Raw genomic sequence first — 15,657 nt, forward strand, 5'->3', positions numbered from 1 at the left:
CAAAGAAGAGCTTGTCGGCTCTTCAGACACTACGTAAGCTGGCCCGTACAGGGATCGAACCCGCGACCTTGGCGTTATTAGCACCACGCTCTAACCCAACTGAGCTAACCGGCCATGATTTGTGCCTGTGTTTTTGGCCTCTTTGATCCACATACACATGCATCACTGGTCCCTTTTCTACATCAAAAAAGCTTGCAAACTTTGATAAAAGACAACTTGACGGCTCTTTGGATACTGGAGAACGTGGCCAGTTGCCTTGGAGCTATTAGCACCACATTCTAACCCAACTGAGCTAATGCGCCATGAGGCAGAATGGCACATTTTGCCTCTTTGAGCCACATGCCTCATTGCTCCACTTTTCAAAATAAAAAAGGCTGCTAACTTTTCCAAAGAAGAGCTTGTCGGCTCTTCAGACACTACGTAAGCTGGCCCGTACGGGGATCGAACCCGTGACCTTGGCGTTATTAGCACCACGCTCTAACCCAACTGAGCTAACCGGCCATGATTGGTGCCTGTGTTTTTGGCCTCTTTGATCCACATACACATGCATCACTGCTCCCTTTTCTACATCAAAAAAGCTTGCAAACTTTGATAAAAGACAACTTGACGGCTCTTTGGATACTGGAGAACGTGGCCAGTGGCCTTGGAGCTATTAGCACCACATTCTAACCCAACTGAGCTAATGCGCCATGAGGCAGAATGGCACATTTTGCCTCTTTGAGCCACATGCCTCATTGCTCCACTTTTCAAAAGAAAAAAGGCTGCTAACTTTTCCAAAGAAGAGCTTGTCGGCTCTTCAGACACTACGTAAGCTGGCCTGTACGGGGATCGAACCCGCGACCTTGGCGTTATTAGCACCACACTCTAACCCAACTGAGCTAACCGGCCATGATTTGTGCCTGTGTTTTTGGCCTCTTTGATCCACATACACATGCATCACTGCTCCCTTTTCTACATCAAAAAAGCTTGCAAACTTTGATAAAAGACAACTTGACGGCTCTTTGGATACTGGAGAACGTGGCCAGTGGCCTTGGAGCTATTAGCACCACATTCTAACCCAACTGAGCTAATGCGCCATGAGGCAGAATGGCACATTTTGCCTCTTTGAGCCACATGCCTCATTGCTCCACTTTTCAAAAGAAAAAAGGCTGCTAACTTTTCCAAAGAAGAGCTTGTCGGCTCTTCAGACACTACGTAAGCTGGCCCGTACGGGGATCGAACCCGCGACCTTGGCGTTATTAGCACCACGCTCTAACCCAACTGAGCTAACCGGCCATGATTTGTGCCTGTGTTTTTGGCCTCTTTGATCCACATACACATGCATCACTGCTCCCTTTTCTACATCAAAAAAGCTTGCAAACTTTGATAAAAGACAACTTGACGGCTCTTTGGATACTGGAGAACGTGGCCAGTGGCCTTGGAGCTATTAGCACCACATTCTAACCCAACTGAGCTAATGCGCCATGAGGCAGAATGGCACATTTTGCCTCTTTGAGCCACATGCCTCATTGCTCCACTTTTCAAAAGAAAAAAGGCTGCTAACTTTTCCAAAGAAGAGCTTGTCGGCTCTTCAGACACTACGTAAGCTGGCCCGTACGGGGATCGAACCCGCGACCTTGGCGTTATTAGCACCACGCTCTAACCCAACTGAGCTAACCGGCCATGATTTGTGCCTGTGTTTTTGGCCTCTTTGATCCACATACACATGCATCACTGCTCCCTTTTCTACATCAAAAAAGCTTGCAAACTTTGATAAAAGACAACTTGACGGCTCTTTGGATACTGGAGAACGTGGCCAGTGGCCTTGGAGCTATTAGCACCACATTCTAACCCAACTGAGCTAATGCACCATGAGGCAGAATGGCACATTTTGCCTCTTTGAGCCACATGCCTCATTGCTCCTCTTTTCAAAAGAAAAAAGGCTGCTAACTTTTCCAAAGAAGAGCTTGTCGGCTCTTCAGACACTACGTAAGCTGGCCCGTACAGGGATCGAACCCGCGACCTTGGCGTTATTAGCACCACGCTCTAACCCAACTGAGCTAACCGGCCATGATTTGTGCCTGTGTTTTTGGCCTCTTTGATCCACATACACATGCATCACTGCTCCCTTTTCTACATCAAAAAAGCTTGCAAACTTTGATAAAAGACAACTTGACGGCTCTTTGGATACTGGAGAACGTGGCCAGTTGCCTTGGAGCTATTAGCACCTCATTCTAACCCAACTGAGCTAATGCGCCATGAGGCAGAATGGCACATTTTGCCTCTTTGAGCCACATGCCTCATTGCTCCACTTTTCAAAAGAAAAAAGGCTGCTAACTTTTCCAAAGAAGAGCTTGTCGGCTCTTCAGACACTACGTAAGCTGGCCCGTACGGGGATCGAACCCGTGACCTTGGCGTTATTAGCACCATGCTCTAACCCAACTGAGCTAACCGGCCATGATTTGTGCCTGTGTTTTTGGCCTCTTTGATCCACATACACATGCATCACTGCTCCCTTTTCTACATCAAAAAAGCTTGCAAACTTTGATAAAAGACAACTTGACGGCTCTTTGGATACTGGAGAACGTGGCCAGTGGCCTTGGAGCTATTAGCACCACATTCTAACCCAACTGAGCTAATGCGCCATGAGGCAGAATGGCACATTTTGCCTCTTTGAGCCACATGCCTCATTGCTCCACTTTTCAAAAGAAAAAAGGCTGCTAACTTTTCCAAAGAAGAGCTTGTCGGCTCTTCAGACACTACGTAAGCTGGCCCATACAGGGATCGAACCCGCGACCTTGGCGTTATTAGCACCACACTCTAACCCAACTGAGCTAACCGGCCATGATTTGTGCCTGTGTTTTTGGCCTCTTTGATCCACATACACATGCATCACTGCTCCCTTTTCTACATCAAAAAAGCTTGCAAACTTTGATAAAAGACAACTTGACGGCTCTTTGGATACTGGAGAACGTGGCCAGTTGCCTTGGAGCTATTAGCACCACATTCTAACCCAACTGAGCTAATGCGCCATGAGGCAGAATGGCACATTTTGCCTCTTTGAGCCACATGCCTCATTGCTCCACTTTTCAAAAGAAAAAAGGCTGCTAACTTTTCCAAAGAAGAGCTTGTCGGCTCTTCAGACACTACGTAAGCTGGCCCGTACGGGGATCGAACCCGCGACCTTGGCGTTATTAGCACCACGCTCTAACCCAACTGAGCTAACCGGCCATGATTTGTGCCTGTGTTTTTGGCCTCTTTGATCCACATACACATGCATCACTGCTCCCTTTTCTACATCAAAAAAGCTTGCAAACTTTGATAAAAGACAACTTGACGGCTCTTTGGATACTGGAGAACGTGGCCAGTGGCCTTGGAGCTATTAGCACCACATTCTAACCCAACTGAGCTAATGCGCCATGAGGCAGAATGGCACATTTTGCCTCTTTGAGCCACATGCCTCATTGCTCCACTTTTCAAAAGAAAAAAGGCTGCTAACTTTTCCAAAGAAGAGCTTGTCGGCTCTTCAGACACTACGTAAGCTGGCCCGTACGGGGATCGAACCCGCGACCTTGGCGTTATTAGCACCACGCTCTAACCCAACTGAGCTAACCGGCCATGATTTGTGCCTGTGTTTTTGGCCTCTTTGATCCACATACACATGCATCACTGCTCCCTTTTCTACATCAAAAAAGCTTGCAAACTTTGATAAAAGACAACTTGACGGCTCTTTGGATACTGGAGAACGTGGCCAGTTGCCTTGGAGCTATTAGCACCACATTCTAACCCAACTGAGCTAATGCGCCATGAGGCAGAATGGCACATTTTGCCTCTTTGAGCCACATGCCTCATTGCTCCACTTTTCAAAAGAAAAAAGGCTGCTAACTTTTCCAAAGAAGAGCTTGTCGGCTCTTCAGACACTACGTAAGCTGGCCCGTACGGGGATCGAACCCGTGACCTTGGCGTTATTAGCACCACGCTCTAACCCAACTGAGCTAACCGGCCATGATTTGTGCCTGTGTTTTTGGCCTCTTTGATCCACATACACATGCATCACTGCTCCCTTTTCTACATCAAAAAAGCTTGCAAACTTTGATAAAAGACAACTTGACGGCTCTTTGGATACTGGAGAACGTGGCCAGTGGCCTTGGAGCTATTAGCACCACATTCTAACCCAACTGAGCTAATGCGCCATGAGGCAGAATGGCACATTTTGCCTCTTTGAGCCACATGCCTCATTGCTCCACTTTTCAAAAGAAAAAAGGCTGCTAACTTTTCCAAAGAAGAGCTTGTCGGCTCTTCAGACACTACGTAAGCTGGCCTGTACGGGGATCGAACCCGCGACCTTGGCGTTATTAGCACCACACTCTAACCCAACTGAGCTAACCGGCCATGATTTGTGCCTGTGTTTTTGGCCTCTTTGATCCACATACACATGCATCACTGCTCCCTTTTCTACATCAAAAAAGCTTGCAAACTTTGATAAAAGACAACTTGACGGCTCTTTGGATACTGGAGAACGTGGCCAGTGGCCTTGGAGCTATTAGCACCACATTCTAACCCAACTGAGCTAATGCGCCATGAGGCAGAATGGCACATTTTGCCTCTTTGAGCCACATGCCTCATTGCTCCACTTTTCAAAAGAAAAAAGGCTGCTAACTTTTCCAAAGAAGAGCTTGTCGGCTCTTCAGACACTACGTAAGCTGGCCCGTACGGGGATCGAACCCGCGACCTTGGCGTTATTAGCACCACGCTCTAACCCAACTGAGCTAACCGGCCATGATTTGTGCCTGTGTTTTTGGCCTCTTTGATCCACATACACATGCATCACTGCTCCCTTTTCTACATCAAAAAAGCTTGCAAACTTTGATAAAAGACAACTTGACGGCTCTTTGGATACTGGAGAACGTGGCCAGTGGCCTTGGAGCTATTAGCACCACATTCTAACCCAACTGAGCTAATGCGCCATGAGGCAGAATGGCACATTTTGCCTCTTTGAGCCACATGCCTCATTGCTCCACTTTTCAAAAGAAAAAAGGCTGCTAACTTTTCCAAAGAAGAGCTTGTCGGCTCTTCAGACACTACGTAAGCTGGCCCGTACGGGGATCGAACCCGCGACCTTGGCGTTATTAGCACCACGCTCTAACCCAACTGAGCTAACCGGCCATGATTTGTGCCTGTGTTTTTGGCCTCTTTGATCCACATACACATGCATCACTGCTCCCTTTTCTACATCAAAAAAGCTTGCAAACTTTGATAAAAGACAACTTGACGGCTCTTTGGATACTGGAGAACGTGGCCAGTGGCCTTGGAGCTATTAGCACCACATTCTAACCCAACTGAGCTAATGCGCCATGAGGCAGAATGGCACATTTTGCCTCTTTGAGCCACATGCCTCATTGCTCCACTTTTCAAAAGAAAAAAGGCTGCTAACTTTTCCAAAGAAGAGCTTGTCGGCTCTTCAAACACTACGTAAGCTGGCCCGTACGGGGATCGAACCCGTGACCTTGGCGTTATTAGCACCACGCTCTAACCCAACTGAGCTAACCGGCCATGATTTGTGCCTGTGTTTTTGGCCTCTTTGATCCACATACACATGCATCACTGCTCCCTTTTCTACATCAAAAAAGCTTGCAAACTTTGATAAAAGACAACTTGACGGCTCTTTGGATACTGGAGAACGTGGCCAGTGGCCTTGGAGCTATTAGCACCACATTCTAACCCAACTGAGCTAATGCGCCATGAGGCAGAATGGCACATTTTGCCTCTTTGAGCCACATGCCTCATTGCTCCACTTTTCAAAAGAAAAAAGGCTGCTAACTTTTCCAAAGAAGAGCTTGTCGGCTCTTCAGACACTACGTAAGCTGGCCCGTACGGGGATCGAACCCGTGACCTTGGCGTTATTAGCACCACGCTCTAACCCAACTGAGCTAACCGGCCATGATTTGCGCCTTTGTTTTTGGCCTCTTTGATCCACATACACATGCATCACTGCTCCCTTTTCTACATCAAAAAAGCTTGCAAACTTTGATAAAAGACAACTTGACGGCTCTTTGGATACTGGAGAACGTGGCCAGTGAACTTGGAGCTATTAGCACCACATTCTAACCCAACTGAGCTAATGCGCCATGAGGCAGAATGGCACATTTTGCCTCTTTGAGCCACATGCCTCATTGCTCCACTTTTCAAAAGAAAAAAGGCTGCTAACTTTTCCAAAGAAGAGCTTGTCGGCTCTTCAGACACTACGTAAGCTGGCCCGTACGGGGATCGAACCCGCGACCTTGGCGTTATTAGCACCACGCTCTAACCCAACTGAGCTAACCGGCCATGATTTGTGCCTGTGTTTTTGGCCTCTTTGATCCACATACACATGCATCACTGCTCCCTTTTCTACATCAAAAAAGCTTGCAAACTTTGATAAAAGACAACTTGACGGCTCTTTGGATACTGGAGAACGTGGCCAGTGGCCTTGGAGCTATTAGCACCACATTCTAACCCAACTGAGCTAATGCGCCATGAGGCAGAATGGCACATTTTGCCTCTTTGAGCCACATGCCTCATTGCTCCACTTTTCAAAAGAAAAAAGGCTGCTAACTTTTCCAAAGAAGAGCTTGTCGGCTCTTCAGACGCTACGTAAGCTGGCCCGTACGGGGATCGAACCCGCGACCTTGGCGTTATTAGCACCACGCTCTAACCCAACTGAGCTAACCGGCCATGATTTGTGCCTGTGTTTTTGGCCTCTTTGATCCACATACACATGCATCACTACTCCCTTTTCTACATCAAAAAAGCTTGCAAACTTTGATAAAAGACAACTTGACGGCTCTTTGGATACTGGAGAACGTGGCCAGTGGCCTTGGAGCTATTAGCACCACATTCTAACCCAACTGAGCTAATGCGCCATGAGGCAGAATGGCACATTTTGCCTCTTTGAGCCACATGCCTCATTGCTCCACTTTTCAAAAGAAAAAAGGCTGCTAACTTTTCCAAAGAAGAGCTTGTCGGCTCTTCAGACACTACGTAAGCTGGCCCGTACGGGGATCGAACCCGCGACCTTGGCGTTATTAGCACCACGCTCTAACCCAACTGAGCTAACCAGCCAAGATTTGTGCCTGTGTTTTTGGCCTCTTTGATCCACATACACATGCATCACTGCTCCCTTTTCTACATCAAAAAAGCTTGCAAACTTTGATAAAAGACAACTTGACGGCTCTTTGGATACTGGAGAACGTGGCCAGTGGCCTTGGAGCTATTAGCACCACATTCTAACCCAACTGAGCTAATGCGCCATGAGGCAGAATGGCACATTTTGCCTCTTTGAGCCACATGCCTCATTGCTCCACTTTTCAAAAGAAAAAAGGCTGCTAACTTTTCCAAAGAAGAGCTTGTCGGCTCTTCAGACACTACGTAAGCTGGCCCGTACGGGGATCGAACCCGTGACCTTGGCGTTATTAGCACCACGCTCTAACCCAACTGAGCTAACCGGCCATGATTTGCGCCTTTGTTTTTGGCCTCTTTGATCCACATACACATGCATCACTGCTCCCTTTTCTACATCAAAAAAGCTTGCAAACTTTGATAAAAGACAACTTGACGGCTCTTTGGATACTGGAGAACGTGGCCAGTGAACTTGGAGCTATTAGCACCACATTCTAACCCAACTGAGCTAATGCGCCATGAGGCAGAATGGCACATTTTGCCTCTTTGAGCCACATGCCTCATTGCTCCACTTTTCAAAAGAAAAAAGGCTGCTAACTTTTCCAAAGAAGAGCTTGTCGGCTCTTCAGACACTACGTAAGCTGGCCCGTACGGGGATCGAACCCGCGACCTTGGCGTTATTAGCACCACGCTCTAACCCAACTGAGCTAACCAGCCAAGATTTGTGCCTGTGTTTTTGGCCTCTTTGATCCACATACACATGCATCACTGCTCCCTTTTCTACATCAAAAAAGCTTGCAAACTTTGATAAAAGACAACTTGACGGCTCTTTGGATACTGGAGAACGTGGCCAGTGGCCTTGGAGCTATTAGCACCACATTCTAACCCAACTGAGCTAATGCGCCATGAGGCAGAATGGCACATTTTGCCTCTTTGAGCCACATGCCTCATTGCTCCACTTTTCAAAAGAAAAAAGGCTGCTAACTTTTCCAAAGAAGAGCTTGTCGGCTCTTCAGACACTACGTAAGCTGGCCCGTACGGGGATCGAACCCGTGACCTTGGCGTTATTAGCACCACGCTCTAACCCAACTGAGCTAACCGGCCATGATTTGCGCCTGTGTTTTTGGCCTCTTTGATCCACATACACATGCATCACTGCTCCCTTTTCTACATCAAAAAAGCTTGCAAACTTTGATAAAAGACAACTTGACGGCTCTTTGGATACTGGAGAACGTGGCCAGTGAACTTGGAGCTATTAGCACCACATTCTAACCCAACTGAGCTAATGCGCCATGAGGCAGAATGGCACATTTTGCCTCTTTGAGCCACATGCCTCATTGCTCCACTTTTCAAAAGAAAAAAGGCTGCTAACTTTTCCAAAGAAGAGCTTGTCGGCTCTTCAGACACTACGTAAGCTGGCCCGTACGGGGATCGAACCCGCGACCTTGGCGTTATTAGCACCACGCTCTAACCCAACTGAGCTAACCGGCCATGATTTGTGCCTGTGTTTTTGGCCTCTTTGATCCACATACACATGCATCACTGCTCCCTTTTCTACATCAAAAAAGCTTGCAAACTTTGATAAAAGACAACTTGACGGCTCTTTGGATACTGGAGAACGTGGCCAGTGGCCTTGGAGCTATTAGCACCACATTCTAACCCAACTGAGCTAATGCGCCATGAGGCAGAATGGCACATTTTGCCTCTTTGAGCCACATGCCTCATTGCTCCACTTTTCAAAAGAAAAAAGGCTGCTAACTTTTCCAAAGAAGAGCTTGTCGGCTGTTCAGACACTACGTAAGCTGGCCCGTACGGGGATCGAACCCGCGACCTTGGCGTTATTAGCACCACGCTCTAACCCAACTGAGCTAACCGGCCATGATTTGTGCCTGTGTTTTTGGCCTCTTTGATCCACATACACATGCATCACTGCTCCCTTTTCTACATCAAAAAAGCTTGCAAACTTTGATAAAAGACAACTTGACGGCTCTTTGGATACTGGAGAACGTGGCCAGTGGCCTTGGAGCTATTAGCACCACATTCTAACCCAACTGAGCTAATGCGCCATGAGGCAGAATGGCACATTTTGCCTCTTTGAGCCACATGCCTCATTGCTCCACTTTTCAAAAGAAAAAAGGCTGCTAACTTTTCCAAAGAAGAGCTTGTCGGCTCTTCAGACACTACGTAAGCTGGCCCGTACAGGGATCGAACCCGCGACCTTGGCGTTATTAGCACCACGCTCTAACCCAACTGAGCTAACCGGCCATGATTTGTGCCTGTGTTTTTGGCCTCTTTGATCCACATACACATGCATCACTGCTCCCTTTTCTACATCAAAAAAGCTTGCAAACTTTGATAAAAGACAACTTGACGGCTCTTTGGATACTGGAGAACGTGGCCAGTTGCCTTGGAGCTATTAGCACCACATTCTAACCCAACTGAGCTAATGCGCCATGAGGCAGAATGGCACATTTTGCCTCTTTGAGCCACATGCCTCATTGCTCCACTTTTCAAAAGAAAAAAGGCTGCTAACTTTTCCAAAGAAGAGCTTGTCGGCTCTTCAGACACTACGTAAGCTGGCCCGTACGGGGATCGAACCCGTGACCTTGGCGTTATTAGCACCACGCTCTAACCCAACTGAGCTAACCGGCCATGATTTGTGCCTGTGTTTTTGGCCTCTTTGATCCACATACACATGCATCACTGCTCCCTTTTCTACATCAAAAAAGCTTGCAAACTTTGATAAAAGACAACTTGACGGCTCTTTGGATACTGGAGAACGTGGCCAGTGGCCTTGGAGCTATTAGCACCACATTCTAACCCAACTGAGCTAATGCGCCATGAGGCAGAATGGCACATTTTGCCTCTTTGAGCCACATGCCTCATTGCTCCACTTTTCAAAAGAAAAAAGGCTGCTAACTTTTCCAAAGAAGAGCTTGTCGGCTCTTCAGACACTACGTAAGCTGGCCCGTACGGGGATCGAACCCGCGACCTTGGCGTTATTAGCACCACGCTCTAACCCAACTGAGCTAACCGGCCATGATTTGTGCCTGTGTTTTTGGCCTCTTTGATCCACATACACATGCATCACTGCTCCCTTTTCTACATCAAAAAAGCTTGCAAACTTTGATAAAAGACAACTTGACGGCTCTTTGGATACTGGAGAACGTGGCCAGTTGCCTTGGAGCTATTAGCACCACATTCTAACCCAACTGAGCTAATGCGCCATGAGGCAGAATGGCACATTTTGCCTCTTTGAGCCACATGCCTCATTGCTCCACTTTTCAAAAGAAAAAAGGCTGCTAACTTTTCCAAAGAAGAGCTTGTCGGCTCTTCAGACACTACGTAAGCTGGCCCGTACGGGGATCGAACCCGCGACCTTGGCGTTATTAGCACCACGCTCTAACCCAACTGAGCTAACCGGCCATGATTTGTGCCTGTGTTTTTGGCCTCTTTGATCCACATACACATGCATCACTGCTCCCTTTTCTACATCAAAAAAGCTTGCAAACTTTGATAAAAGACAACTTGACGGCTCTTTGGATACTGGAGAACGTGGCCAGTGGCCTTGGAGCTATTAGCACCACATTCTAACCCAACTGAGCTAATGCGCCATGAGGCAGAATGGCACATTTTGCCTCTTTGAGCCACATGCCTCATTGCTCCACTTTTCAAAAGAAAAAAGGCTGCTAACTTTTCCAAAGAAGAGCTTGTCGGCTCTTCAGACACTACGTAAGCTGGCCCGTACGGGGATCGAACCCGCGACCTTGGCGTTGTTAGCACCACGCTCTAACCCAACTGAGCTAACCGGCCAAGATTTGTGCCTGTGTTTTTGGCCTCTTTGATCCACATACACATGCATCACTGCTCCCTTTTCTACATCAAAAAAGCTTGCAAACTTTAATAAAAGACAACTTGACGGCTCTTTGGATACTGGAGAACGTGGCCAGTGGCCTTGGAGCTATTAGCACCACATTCTAACCCAACTGAGCTAATGCGCCATGAGGCAGAATGGCACATTTTGCCTCTTTGAGCCACATGCCTCATTGCTCCACTTTTCAAAAGAAGAAAGGCTGCTAACTTTTCCAAAGAAGAGCTTGTCGGCTCTTCAGACACTACGTAAGCTGGCCCGTACGGGGATCGAACCCGCGACCTTGGCGTTATTAGCACCACGCTCTAACCCAACTGAGCTAACCGGCCAAGATTTGTGCCTGTGTTTTTGGCCTCTTTGATCCACATACACATGCATCACTGCTCCCTTTTCTACATCAAAAAAGCTTGCAAACTTTGATAAAAGACAACTTGACGGCTCTTTGGATACTGGAGAACGTGGCCAGTGGCCTTGGAGCTATTAGCACCACATTCTAACCCAACTGAGCTAATGCGCCATGAGGCAGAATGGCACATTTTGCCTCTTTGAGCCACATGCCTCATTGCTCCACTTTTCAAAAGAAAAAAGGCTGCTAACTTTTCCAAAGAAGAGCTTGTCGGCTCTTCAGACACTACGTAAGCTGGCCCGTACGGGGATCGAACCCGCGACCTTGGCGTTATTAGCACCACGCTCTAACCCAACTGAGCTAACCGGCCATGATTTGTGCCTGTGTTTTTGGCCTCTTTGATCCACATACACATGCATCACTGCTCCCTTTTCTACATCAAAAAAGCTTGCAAACTTTGATAAAAGACAACTTGACGGCTCTTTGGATACTGGAGAACGTGGCCAGTGGCCTTGGAGCTATTAGCACCACATTCTAACCCAACTGAGCTAATGCGCCATGAGGCAGAATGGCACATTTTGCCTCTTTGAGCCACATGCCTCATTGCTCCACTTTTCAAAAGAAGAAAGGCTGCTAACTTTTCCAAAGAAGAGCTTGTCGGCTCTTCAGACACTACGTAAGCTGGCCCGTACGGGGATCGAACCCGCGACCTTAGCGTTATTAGCACCACGCTCTAACCCAACTGAGCTAACCGGCCAAGATTTGTGCCTGTGTTTTTGGCCTCTTTGATCCACATACACATGCATCACTGCTCCCTTTTCTACATCAAAAAAGCTTGCAAACTTTGATAAAAGACAACTTGACGGCTCTTTGGATACTGGAGAACGTGGCCAGTGGCCTTGGAGCTATTAGCACCACATTCTAACCCAACTGAGCTAATGCGCCATGAGGCAGAATGGCACATTTTGCCTCTTTGAGCCACATGCCTCATTGCTCCACTTTTCAAAAGAAAAAAGGCTGCTAACTTTTCCAAAGAAGAGCTTGTCGGCTCTTCAGACACTACGTAAGCTGGCCCGTACGGGGATCGAACCCGCTACCTTGGCGTTATTAGCACCACGCTCTAACCCAACTGAGCTAACCGGCCATGATTTGTGCCTGTGTTTTTGGCCTCTTTGATCCACATACACATGCATCACTGCTCCCTTTTCTACATCAAAAAAGCTTGCAAACTTTGATAAAAGACAACTGGACGGCTCTTTGGATACTGGAGAACGTGGCCAGTGGCCTTGGAGCTATTAGCACCACATTCTAACCCAACTGAGCTAATGCGCCATGAGGCAGAATGGCACATTTTGCCTCTTTGAGCCACATGCCTCATTGCTCCACTTTTCAAAAGAAAAAAGGCTGCTAACTTTTCCAAAGAAGAGCTTGTCGGCTCTTCAGACACTACGTAAGCTGGCCCGTACGGGGATCGAACCCGCGACCTTGGCGTTATTAGCACCACACTCTAACCCAACTGAGCTAACCGGCCATGATCTGTGCCTGTGTTTTTGGCCTCTTTGATCCACATACACATGCATCACTGCTCCCTTTTCTACATCAAAAAAGCTTGCAAACTTTGATAAAAGACAACTGGACGGCTCTTTGGATACTGGAGAACGTGGCCAGTGGCCTTGGAGCTATTAGCACCACATTCTAACCCAACTGAGCTAATGCGCCATGAGGCAGAATGGCACATTTTGCCTCTTTGAGCCACATGCCTCATTGCTCCACTTTTCAAAAGAAAAAAGGCTGCTAACTTTTCCAAAGAAGAGCTTGTCGGCTCTTCAGACACTACGTAAGCTGGCCCGTACGGGGATCGAACCCGCTACCTTGGCGTTATTAGCACCACGCTCTAACCCAACTGAGCTAACCGGCCATGATTTGTGCCTGTGTTTTTGGCCTCTTTGATCCACATACACATGCATCACTGCTCCCTTTTCTACATCAAAAAAGCTTGCAAACTTTGATAAAAGACAACTGGACGGCTCTTTGGATACTGGAGAACGTGGCCAGTGGCCTTGGAGCTATTAGCACCACATTCTAACCCAACTGAGCTAATGCGCCATGAGGCAGAATGGCACATTTTGCCTCTTTGAGCCACATGCCTCATTGCTCCACTTTTCAAAAGAAAAAAGGCTGCTAACTTTTCCAAAGAACAGCTTGTCGGCTCTTCAGACACTACGTAAGCTGGCCCGTACGGGGATCGAACCCGCGACCTTGGCGTTATTAGCACCACACTCTAACCCAACTGAGCTAACCGGCCATGATCTGTGCCTGTGTTTTTGGCCTCTTTGATCCACATACACATGCATCACTGCTCCCTTTTCTACATCAAAAAAGCTTGCAAACTTTGATAAAAGACAACTGGACGGCTCTTTGGATACTGGAGAACGTGGCCAGTGGCCTTGGAGCTATTAGCACCACATTCTAACCCAACTGAGCTAATGCGCCATGAGGCAGAATGGCACATTTTGCCTCTTTGAGCCACATGCCTCATTGCTCCACTTTTCAAAAGAAAAAAGGCTGCTAACTTTTCCAAAGAAGAGCTTGTCGGCTCTTCAGACACTACGTAAGCTGGCCCGTACGGGGATCGAACCCGTGACTTTGGCGTTATTAGCACCACGCTCTAACCCAACTGAGCTAACCGGCCATGATTTGTGCCTGTGTTTTTGGCCTCTTTGATCCACATACACATGCATCACTGCTCCCTTTTCTACATCAAAAAAGCTTGCAAACTTTGATAAAAGACAACTGGACGGCTCTTTGGATACTGGAGAACGTGGCCAGTGGCCTTGGAGCTATTAGCACCACATTCTAACCCAACTGAGCTAATGCGCCATGAGGCAGAATGGCACATTTTGCCTCTTTGAGCCACATGCCTCATTGCTCCACTTTTCAAAAGAAAAAAGGCTGCTAACTTTTCCAAAGAAGAGCTTGTCGGCTCTTCAGACACTACATAAGCTGGCCCATACGGGTATCGAACCCACGACCTTGGCGTTATTAGCACCACGCTCTAACCCAACTGAGCTAACCGGCCATGATTTGTGCCTGTGTTTTTGGCCTCTTTGATCCACATACACATGCATCACTGCTCCCTTTTCTACATCAAAAAAGCTTGCAAACTTTGATAAAAGACAACTTGACGGCTCTTTGGATACTGGAGAACGTGGCCAGTGGCCTTGGAGCTATTAGCACCACATTCTAACCCAACTGAGCTAATGCGCCATGAGGCAGAATGGCACATTTTGCCTCTTTGAGCCACATGCCTCATTGCTCCACTTTTCAAAAGAAAAAAGGCTGCTAACTTTTCCAAAGAAGAGCTTGTCGGCTCTTCAGACACTACGTAAGCTGGCCCATACGGGGATCGAACCCGCGACCTTGGCGTTATTAGCACCACGCTCTAACCCAACTGAGCTAACCGCCCATGATTTGTGCCTGTGTTTTTGGCCTCTTTGATCCACATACACATGCATCACTGCTCCCTTTTCTACATCAAAAAAGCTTGCAAACTTTGATAAAAGACAACTTGACGGCTCTTTGGATACTGGAGAACGTGGCCAGTGGCCTTGGAGCTATTAGCACCACATTCTAACCCAACTGAGCTAATGCGCCATGAGGCAGAATGGCACATTTTGCCTCTTTGAGCCACATGCCTCATTGCTCTACTTTTCAAAACAAAAAAGGCTGCTAACTTTTCCAAAGAAGAGCTTGTCGGCTCTTCAGACACTACGTAAGCTGGCCCGTACGGGGATCGAACCCGCGACCTTGGCGTTATTAGCACCACGCTCTAACCCAACTGAGCTAACCAGCCATTATTTGTGACTGTGTTTTTGGCCTCTTTGATCCACATACACATGCATCACTGCTCCCTTTTCTACATCAAAAAAGCTTGCAAACTTTGATAAAAGACAACTTGACGGCTCTTTGGATACTGGAGAACGTGGCCAGTGGCCTTGGAGCTATTAGCACCACATTCTAACCCAACTGAGCTAATGCGCCATGAGGCAGAATGGCACATTTTGCCTCTTTGAGCCACATGCCTCATTGCTCCACTTTTCAAAAGAAAAAAGGCTGCTAACTTTTCCAAAGAAGAGCTTGTCGGCTCTTCAAACACTACGTAAGCTGGCCCGTACGGGGATCGAACCCGCGACCTTGGCGTTATTAGCACCACGCTCTAACCCAACTGAGCTAACCGGCCATGATTTGTGCCTGTGTTTTTGGCCTCTTTGATCCACATACACATGCATCACTGCTCCCTTTT

The 15,657-nt window shown here is 47.6% G+C and overlaps 27 non-coding genes across 27 annotated transcripts; all 27 read right to left on the bottom strand.

Annotated features, from left to right (window-relative positions):
• Positions 1-426: 426 nt before the first annotated feature.
• TRNAI-AAU (transfer RNA isoleucine (anticodon AAU)) lies at positions 427-501 on the bottom strand. The gene has a single exon. It is a non-coding gene; the product is annotated as a tRNA-Ile (tRNA).
• A 699-nt stretch (positions 502-1,200) lies between these two features.
• TRNAI-AAU (transfer RNA isoleucine (anticodon AAU)) lies at positions 1,201-1,275 on the bottom strand. Its single transcript has one exon. It is a non-coding gene; the product is annotated as a tRNA-Ile (tRNA).
• A 312-nt stretch (positions 1,276-1,587) lies between these two features.
• On the bottom strand, positions 1,588-1,662 carry TRNAI-AAU (transfer RNA isoleucine (anticodon AAU)). The gene has a single exon. It is a non-coding gene; the product is annotated as a tRNA-Ile (tRNA).
• Positions 1,663-2,361: 699 nt separating this feature from the next.
• TRNAI-AAU (transfer RNA isoleucine (anticodon AAU)) lies at positions 2,362-2,436 on the bottom strand. Its single transcript has one exon. It is a non-coding gene; the product is annotated as a tRNA-Ile (tRNA).
• A 699-nt stretch (positions 2,437-3,135) lies between these two features.
• Positions 3,136-3,210, bottom strand: TRNAI-AAU (transfer RNA isoleucine (anticodon AAU)). Its single transcript has one exon. It is a non-coding gene; the product is annotated as a tRNA-Ile (tRNA).
• Positions 3,211-3,522: 312 nt separating this feature from the next.
• On the bottom strand, positions 3,523-3,597 carry TRNAI-AAU (transfer RNA isoleucine (anticodon AAU)). The gene has a single exon. It is a non-coding gene; the product is annotated as a tRNA-Ile (tRNA).
• Positions 3,598-3,909: 312 nt separating this feature from the next.
• Positions 3,910-3,984, bottom strand: TRNAI-AAU (transfer RNA isoleucine (anticodon AAU)). Its single transcript has one exon. It is a non-coding gene; the product is annotated as a tRNA-Ile (tRNA).
• Positions 3,985-4,683: 699 nt separating this feature from the next.
• TRNAI-AAU (transfer RNA isoleucine (anticodon AAU)) lies at positions 4,684-4,758 on the bottom strand. Its single transcript has one exon. It is a non-coding gene; the product is annotated as a tRNA-Ile (tRNA).
• Positions 4,759-5,070: 312 nt separating this feature from the next.
• Positions 5,071-5,145, bottom strand: TRNAI-AAU (transfer RNA isoleucine (anticodon AAU)). The gene has a single exon. It is a non-coding gene; the product is annotated as a tRNA-Ile (tRNA).
• A 312-nt stretch (positions 5,146-5,457) lies between these two features.
• On the bottom strand, positions 5,458-5,532 carry TRNAI-AAU (transfer RNA isoleucine (anticodon AAU)). The gene has a single exon. It is a non-coding gene; the product is annotated as a tRNA-Ile (tRNA).
• Positions 5,533-5,844: 312 nt separating this feature from the next.
• Positions 5,845-5,919, bottom strand: TRNAI-AAU (transfer RNA isoleucine (anticodon AAU)). Its single transcript has one exon. It is a non-coding gene; the product is annotated as a tRNA-Ile (tRNA).
• Positions 5,920-6,231: 312 nt separating this feature from the next.
• TRNAI-AAU (transfer RNA isoleucine (anticodon AAU)) lies at positions 6,232-6,306 on the bottom strand. The gene has a single exon. It is a non-coding gene; the product is annotated as a tRNA-Ile (tRNA).
• A 312-nt stretch (positions 6,307-6,618) lies between these two features.
• TRNAI-AAU (transfer RNA isoleucine (anticodon AAU)) lies at positions 6,619-6,693 on the bottom strand. The gene has a single exon. It is a non-coding gene; the product is annotated as a tRNA-Ile (tRNA).
• Positions 6,694-7,005: 312 nt separating this feature from the next.
• On the bottom strand, positions 7,006-7,080 carry TRNAI-AAU (transfer RNA isoleucine (anticodon AAU)). The gene has a single exon. It is a non-coding gene; the product is annotated as a tRNA-Ile (tRNA).
• Positions 7,081-7,392: 312 nt separating this feature from the next.
• On the bottom strand, positions 7,393-7,467 carry TRNAI-AAU (transfer RNA isoleucine (anticodon AAU)). The gene has a single exon. It is a non-coding gene; the product is annotated as a tRNA-Ile (tRNA).
• A 312-nt stretch (positions 7,468-7,779) lies between these two features.
• On the bottom strand, positions 7,780-7,854 carry TRNAI-AAU (transfer RNA isoleucine (anticodon AAU)). The gene has a single exon. It is a non-coding gene; the product is annotated as a tRNA-Ile (tRNA).
• A 312-nt stretch (positions 7,855-8,166) lies between these two features.
• On the bottom strand, positions 8,167-8,241 carry TRNAI-AAU (transfer RNA isoleucine (anticodon AAU)). Its single transcript has one exon. It is a non-coding gene; the product is annotated as a tRNA-Ile (tRNA).
• A 312-nt stretch (positions 8,242-8,553) lies between these two features.
• TRNAI-AAU (transfer RNA isoleucine (anticodon AAU)) lies at positions 8,554-8,628 on the bottom strand. Its single transcript has one exon. It is a non-coding gene; the product is annotated as a tRNA-Ile (tRNA).
• Positions 8,629-8,940: 312 nt separating this feature from the next.
• Positions 8,941-9,015, bottom strand: TRNAI-AAU (transfer RNA isoleucine (anticodon AAU)). The gene has a single exon. It is a non-coding gene; the product is annotated as a tRNA-Ile (tRNA).
• Positions 9,016-9,714: 699 nt separating this feature from the next.
• On the bottom strand, positions 9,715-9,789 carry TRNAI-AAU (transfer RNA isoleucine (anticodon AAU)). The gene has a single exon. It is a non-coding gene; the product is annotated as a tRNA-Ile (tRNA).
• A 312-nt stretch (positions 9,790-10,101) lies between these two features.
• On the bottom strand, positions 10,102-10,176 carry TRNAI-AAU (transfer RNA isoleucine (anticodon AAU)). Its single transcript has one exon. It is a non-coding gene; the product is annotated as a tRNA-Ile (tRNA).
• A 312-nt stretch (positions 10,177-10,488) lies between these two features.
• Positions 10,489-10,563, bottom strand: TRNAI-AAU (transfer RNA isoleucine (anticodon AAU)). The gene has a single exon. It is a non-coding gene; the product is annotated as a tRNA-Ile (tRNA).
• Positions 10,564-10,875: 312 nt separating this feature from the next.
• Positions 10,876-10,950, bottom strand: TRNAV-AAC (transfer RNA valine (anticodon AAC)). Its single transcript has one exon. It is a non-coding gene; the product is annotated as a tRNA-Val (tRNA).
• Positions 10,951-11,262: 312 nt separating this feature from the next.
• On the bottom strand, positions 11,263-11,337 carry TRNAI-AAU (transfer RNA isoleucine (anticodon AAU)). The gene has a single exon. It is a non-coding gene; the product is annotated as a tRNA-Ile (tRNA).
• A 312-nt stretch (positions 11,338-11,649) lies between these two features.
• On the bottom strand, positions 11,650-11,724 carry TRNAI-AAU (transfer RNA isoleucine (anticodon AAU)). The gene has a single exon. It is a non-coding gene; the product is annotated as a tRNA-Ile (tRNA).
• Positions 11,725-15,132: 3,408 nt separating this feature from the next.
• Positions 15,133-15,207, bottom strand: TRNAI-AAU (transfer RNA isoleucine (anticodon AAU)). Its single transcript has one exon. It is a non-coding gene; the product is annotated as a tRNA-Ile (tRNA).
• Positions 15,208-15,519: 312 nt separating this feature from the next.
• On the bottom strand, positions 15,520-15,594 carry TRNAI-AAU (transfer RNA isoleucine (anticodon AAU)). Its single transcript has one exon. It is a non-coding gene; the product is annotated as a tRNA-Ile (tRNA).
• Between the last annotated feature and the right edge of the window lie 63 nt (positions 15,595-15,657).

The sequence above is a fragment of the Eleutherodactylus coqui genome, chromosome 2, assembly GCF_035609145.1.
Source record: "Eleutherodactylus coqui strain aEleCoq1 chromosome 2, aEleCoq1.hap1, whole genome shotgun sequence".
NCBI lineage: Eukaryota > Metazoa > Chordata > Amphibia > Anura > Eleutherodactylidae > Eleutherodactylus > Eleutherodactylus coqui.